Genomic DNA, 7,355 nt, shown 5'->3' on the forward strand with positions numbered 1-7,355 from the left:
AGAAGAGTCAGAGAGAAAATTTGTAACAAATCTTTTGGCTACTGAAAAGATAATAAAGGATATTTCAAACACTTTCATGCAAATAAATCTGGCAATTTAGATATAATGGACAAATTAGGTTATTAAATTGTGTATTCAATATAGATAAAAAGCTTTTCATAAACAAAACAGGTAGCTTCCCAGTGGATTACACAAACATTTGAGAATACAAAATAATATAATTCTATATCACACCTCATAAAATGAGGAAAAAATTTCATTTTATATTAGGAAACTAGCATTAGCTTGATAGCAAAATTATTATAAGAGAAAAAAATCCCATGGATTCATATTTGTCATGAATGTATATGCAAAAGGTCTAAAATTTTTATTTTTTTACCAGTCATGGGGCTTGAACTCAGGGCCTGAGCACTATCCCTGGCTTCTTCTTGCTCAAGGCTGGCACTCTACCTTTGGGTCACAGTGTCACTTCTGACCATTTTGTATATATGCAGTGCTGAGGAATCGAACCCAGGGCTTCATGCATGCTAAGCAAGCACTCTACCACTAAGCCACATTCCCAGCCCCCTCAACTCCATTTCTGATAGCAACTCTCTGCAAACAATATTTGTGAGACTCCATGTCAATCAGTGGCAGCGGTGTGTGCCTGTCACCCTAGCTATGCAGGAAGCACAGGCAGTAATGGGAAGATTTCAGTTTGAGGCATAAAAGTGAGACCTTATCTCAAAAACAGAGTCCCCCAAAAAGGGCTGGCAGAGTGGCTTGAGCAGTAGAGCCCCTCACTAGAAAGTGTAAGGTGTTGAGTTCAAGCCCCCAGTACCACCAGAACAATAAAACTCAGTAAACAATTCCTGGCAATACCATGAATTGTACACACACACACACACACACACACACACACACACACACACCCCTTCAAATTCCACATGAAATCATTAATTTCCCCTTTATTACATATAATATGACTTTTTTTTCCTCCTCAATTCTCAGGATATACAGATGTTTCTGGAGGAGTATTTGGGTGTCTTGGAAATTCTAAGTAGCTGAGGTTCTTCATAACATTTGTCTTTACAGGATATTGAAAGTTTGGGGATGCTTTTTCTGCAGGTTTCTGCCTGTGAGTTGACGAAAATGAGTCCAGGGAGCAAGTCCTCACTCTGAGATTGCTCTGCAACTTCGTTAAGCGGCGCATTCATTCCTGTAGGGGAGAAATCAACCTCTTTTGCAATGTGCTCTGCACCCATTCTCATTGGCTCTCCCTCCACTGCCGATTGCCTCTAATTTCAGCTAAACTGTGTGGTGGCTGACATGAAATTTAAAATAATTGTGTCGGTCACGGGAGTGACATTCGAGAATGCAGCATTAAAAGAGGTCTGTAAAAGGTGAGACAGGGTAATGGATGCATAGAAGTCAGTGGACATTACTATTCTTTTTTTCCTCTCCTTTTAGTCAATTATATCCATTTATGGCTTGTAATGAGCCCATGTGGCTGATATTTCTGGTTGGAGGCAATTGAGGAGGGCGATTTTTCGCTACTCAATGTCTACAGAGTTCCTTATCCCTGAGTGCTGTGCTTAGCTGACATCTGTCTATTTGTTTGGTTTTCATTTCTTCCAGCTAATGTTGTATTCCAGTTCATATGATATAAAGCTCTTGCATGATAATCCTGAAGTTGTTTTACCTTTGAAAAAGAATCATTAGGTTTAGGAAACTAAACTCTGTGAGTGTATGCTTTAAATAATTCTGATAGGAAGCCATAAAAGTGCACCCTAATTTTCATCTGCAATTTATATTCTGTACCATATTTGGTGTAAAATGCTGCTTATATGCATAACTTAAATGTTTTTTTTTGTGGTTCTAGGGTTTGAATTCAGGCTTCCTATTTGTTCAGTTTGCATGGTAGGCTAGTGTTCTATCACTTGAGTCACACCTCCAGATTTCAGCCAGCTTTTTGCTGATTAAATGGAGATGGAGCCTTGAAGATATTACTGTTTTGAACTATAATCCTCCGGATCTCAGCTTCCTGAGGAACTAGGATTATAAGCGTGAGTCACGGCATGCAGCTGCAATAGTTGTTTTACTGTGAAATAATACCTAGTTTTTCATGTGTGAATTGTGGTATTGGACTTGAATGTTTGACAATCCAAGATTCACATATATTCATATATTTTTGCTCTTGGTTGTAATAAGCTAGACATTTAGAATATTTATGTCAAATTTTCAGAGCATTTAAATTTAGAACATCAAAATAATTTGCGTATTATCAGAGTTTAGCTCTACAGGTAAGAAAATCCAGGACTAAACAATTCCATGAAGCTTTATAAGTCAACTTATGTTTAAAGTAATTGTATACTTTGTAAATATTTTTTAATCTATTTTCATATGGGATCTTACAACTTCTCAGGTTTCTTAAAATATTCTTTCATTTGATTTGTTCTGTGAGCAGACAGTAGGGGGTGTAGAATGGTCCAGTGATCCATACCTTTTAGGACAAGTCCCCTTCCATTGAATAGATGCCAGCCTCAGACTTTCTAGTCCACAGAATATGACAAGGGCCTGGGAATTTTTCAGGTGTAATTAAGGCCCCAGCTCAATTGGGTTTGACTTAACCACAAGCTTTTATCCAGTGTGGGCTTAACTTAAACAGGTGAAAGCCCTTCAAGAGGAACTGGGTCCTCCATGAAGTGAGAGACTATTCCTTGCTGACTTTGAATAAATAAGCAGGAGGACCACACGGAGAAACCCATGTGGGCAAGGGTCTGTTGTTATAGGAGGTGAAGATCTCAGAATCTCGTCTTCTGTGTGGGGCCTCTGATTGGGCCTGGGGACTGATAGGGCCCACGGGCTGTCCAATGAGCTTGAGAGTCACATAACTCTCACAGACACCTTATTAACCCCTGTCCAATGTACCTCAGGCTGTGCCCTCCCTTGAGACCTCTCCTAGCTAGAAAGATTATCTCCTTTTTTTCTTTTTTTAGACCATAGAAAGGAAAGACCTGATCTGAGTGTTGCAGTTTTCAGAATGATCAGGAAAATGAGGGATCAGGGCTTGGCAGATGTTTTTGGAACTGCTCATAATTTTAAGTACATGTACGAGATACAACTCATATCCATGAAGCCTTAAGTAACGTAGGGATTCCCCCCCCCCCCCCGCCCCCGAAGATCAGGCTAAAGTATGTACATTTCTTCTGGGCAGGTGTCCCTCAGTTTGGTTAGAACTGGCTGGGCCTTTTTCTACTCCTAGAAAGAAGTCCTAACTACAAACTGATTACTGAGTACTTCCAAGGAGGAGGGGCCATAGGAGGAACTAGGGAGGAGCTAGGACCCGCCCCCCCCCCCCCCCCCCCCAGCTGTTTCCCAGAGTGTGACTAGGTTGGTTGCAGAATTGCCTTGCTGTGTGACATTCTTTTGGTTGTTGAATTCAGGGCCTATGTGCTGTCCCGGAGCTTCTTTTTGCTCAGGTTAAGTGCTCTATTCCTTGAGACACAGCTTCCGTTCTTCTTCTTCTTCTTTTTTTTTTTGGTAGTTTATTGGAGATAAGAGACTCCTGAACTTTCCTACCTGGACTGGTTTTAACCCATGATCCTTAGATGGAAACCTCCTGAGGAGCTAGGATTACCTGCATGAGCCACTAGTATTCAGCTACTTTTTCCTTCCTTTAATTTAAATAGCACAAAATAGTATTGCGCATATTTAACCATATTTGAATAAGAAACAAAGCCAGGTGTCTCTGTTGCCATTGTATGAGAAATTCATTAATGTGCTTAACATTCCTAATACAATCAAATTCTACCAGGAAAATTGTCCTTATCCAAAGAGAAAACGACACTTTACATATCTTTCCGACCAACATCACAATTACATCATTTCTGTCTCAAAGAACTATATATTATCAGTGTTAAATCTAGGTATACCTTTAAAAAAAAAAAACCAGATCCTTGCATCTTTACAGGCAGCTGCCAAAATACTCTCAATGGGTAATCTTTAACTCATTCTAGAAAACCTGCTCAATTCTTTTCAAATACAATTGCAATCTAGTTAAAACTAAGTATCCCTTCAGAAACAGAATAGAAGAGTGAAGAAGATTAAAAAAGAAAACGGTCCAAAATGCGACTCATTCTCCTGGTTTGGTTTTAAAGAGACATGCAAGGAAGAGCAGAATATAGATTTTCATTTCATGGTGAGTCAAAAATTACCTTAGTGGTAAAGTGGATACCGTTTTGCATGAAATACTGCAATTTATCCAAAGAATAATCTAAAAACTTATTTGGATCATTGCTAGCAAAGTTCACACCAAGTTTCTTCAAAACATAGCTCCTAATCGTCTTTAAAACTTTCCACAGAGTGACTTTCATGTCAGACTGAGGAAACTATTTTGATATCAGAAAGTATTTCCTCAGCATTGAAATGAAATATTCAATTATCTAGCAAGAGTTCTAATATGTAGTCCTTTTTTCTTTTATATAATATGGTCCAAAAATAATTACAATGCTCTAGCATGAATTGTGGTAAATGATTTAGAAATTGGTCTTTCTTAGAAAATATTTATTTATTTATATATTTATTTTTGAGCTGGGGCTTGAATTCAGGGCCTGAGTGCTGTCCCTGAGGTTTTTTTTTTTTTTTTTTGCTGAACACTAGCACTCTACCACTTGTGTCACAATTCCACTTCTGGCTTTTTGGTAGTTAAATGGAAATAAGAGTCTCATGGATTTTCCTTTCCAGGATGGCTGTGAATCACAATTCTCAGATTTCAGTCTCTTGAGTTGCTAGAATTACAGGCATGAGCCACTGATGTCTAGCTTTAGAAAATATTTTTGAAAGTACAAGTAAGCTTAAGTGCTTGGTCCAGTTTTTTTTTTTTTTTTACTCTGTTTAACTTTTAGAAGAACTTAAAATACTGTGTTTTTCATGACCTGTCTTTGTTCCCAGACTTTTCTCTTTGCAAAGTGGCAATAAAGCTTACTGCCACCAGAACCAAAAGAGTTAAGATACATGTTTGAAAATATGAGTTTTGTACCTTTTTCTGTGTTGTGGTGTTGGGAAAGGAAGCTAGGGCCATGGTGTGCTAGACAAAGACTCTAACCTTGAGCTACATCTCTAGCCACGAGTTTTATAAATATTTGACTAGAATTATTTAACAGCATATTATTTCATTATAGTTATACCAGAAAATTCCCCAATTAGATACTTCACATGTAAAATGGGCAAATTTGTACTTCTTTGAGTAAAATATAATACCACTGTCACCAATATTTTCTAGTGTCATAGATCTAATATTTTTCATTTCAGTGAATTAATTTTTTGGGCCAGTATTCTGGCTTGAGCTCAGGGCCTCATGCTCTTGGTTTGTTTGTTTGCTCATAGATGGTTCTCTATTATTTGATCCATACTTCCAATTCTGGCTTCTTGCTGGTTGATTGGGGATAAGAGACTTTCCTTCTGCTAGGCTAGCTTTATAATAAACTACAATCCTCAGTTATCATCCTTGAGTAGCCAGAATTACAAGTGTGAGTCTCAGTGCCTGACTTTTAAGTTTATTTTTAGTTGATAATTAAAAGAATTTTAAAAATCAAGTGTTATCAAGTAATCATATGATTGGTTGGTGTGTTTAGAATGTATTGTATTCATATGAACAATAATGTTAAGAACAGGGTACTAGAAAAAAGAATACTTTTTTTGGTAGTACTGGTGTTTGAACTTGGTTCCTTGAACTTACTTGGCTAGTTTTGTACATTTGAGCTACAGCTCCAGCCCTGATGTTTATTTCTGGAGATTGAATCTCAAACTTTTCTGCCCAGGCTGACTTTGAACCAGTCCTCTGGATCTCAGTTTCCTAAGTAATCCTAAGCTAATATTATGGTCATGAGCCACCAACACCCCATAGATGTTTACTTCTTTGACTAAAATGTATTGTATAAGAAAAGCTATTTAGAAAAAGCCCTGTGAACAAAAGATGTCTTTTTTTCTAGTAATTTTCATATTCTTTCTAATTCAGAATAACGCATGCATTTTGGGGAGATAGAAATGATTGGTGACAATGAAACCACCTTCATCTAAAGTAGGGAAAAGGTGACATTATGGCCATGCAAGCCCTCTCTTATATAATGTGGGTGATGTGCAGAATCTGGAGGTTAGAGCTACCTAGACTTCTCCTCTGGGCTCTCTCCCTTCCTTGCTGGGTAGCTCAGTCAGGTGACTTAGTGCCTCAGTCTCAAGTGTGTCATTTATAAAGTGAGAGCAGTGGCAGCTACGGCCCAAGCTTACTCTTCAGTCTAAATAAACTCTTGTTTCTCACGTCAGGAACAGGGCTTGCTACCTAGTGCTCTTCTCAGCATAAGCATAGTATTTTAGGCCTCCCAAAGTACTTTCACATATAGTCTTCCATTTAAGCTGCTGAGCTCCTGGATGTCAGTGCCACTTTGCCGACAGACTATGTACAACTCTTTAAGTATGATTGTTATCCAGCCTATTTGGAGGAAAAGATATTTATTCTGTTTTGCTTTGATGTAAGATCTCAGTATGTTAAAGTATTTTTTTTTTTAGTAGCTTAAATTGTACCTGACTTCAAACCATTCAAAGACACAAGTTCCTTCATTCACTCATGTCAAGCCTTTCCCCAATCCCCACTTTACAGATAGGGAAGAGAAACAGGAAACCTCTCTCCTGAGGTGAGAGGCCCTGGGCATTTCACCTGCTCCTCCTCTTGTAATGGGATGTTCTCATAGCAGCGTGGCGCTGACTCCCACCCTGACTCGGGATGAATCGGAACTATTTCATTTGTGAGGTTTTGAATGCAGAAACATTAAAGAACAAACCATTGATAAGAGTGATGTTAGTGGCCTTGTCACTCAGCCTGGACCACTGATGGTTTTCATCTCAGTGGCTAGCAAGTGTTAAAACCACTTTAGAAAGCACCTGTAACCTTCCACTAGCTTGGGAGCAGTTAAGAGGCATATTATATATTGAGTCTTCTTTTGGTGCCTGTCCTGGGGCTTGAACTCAGGGCCAGGATGTTGTCCTTGAGCATTTTTTTTTTTTGCATAATAACTCTACCAGTTAATTCACAGCTCTACTTCTGGTTTATTTATTTATTTATTGACAAATGGAAAAATATTTTATTTTTTTAATATTTACTTATTTATTATCAAAGTGATGTACAGAGGGGTTACAGTTTCATATGTAGGGCAGTGGGTACATTTCTTGTATAATTTGTTACCTCCTCCCTCATTTTCCCCTCCTCCCTTCCCCTTTCCCTCTCCCCCTATGAGTTGTTCAGTTGGTTTACACCAACTGGTTTTGTAAGTATTGCTTGTGGAGTCATTTGTCTTTTTATCCTTTGTCTCTTGATTTTG

The sequence above is a fragment of the Perognathus longimembris genome, chromosome 14 (genome assembly GCF_023159225.1).
Source record: "Perognathus longimembris pacificus isolate PPM17 chromosome 14, ASM2315922v1, whole genome shotgun sequence".
Lineage (NCBI taxonomy): Eukaryota > Metazoa > Chordata > Mammalia > Rodentia > Heteromyidae > Perognathus > Perognathus longimembris.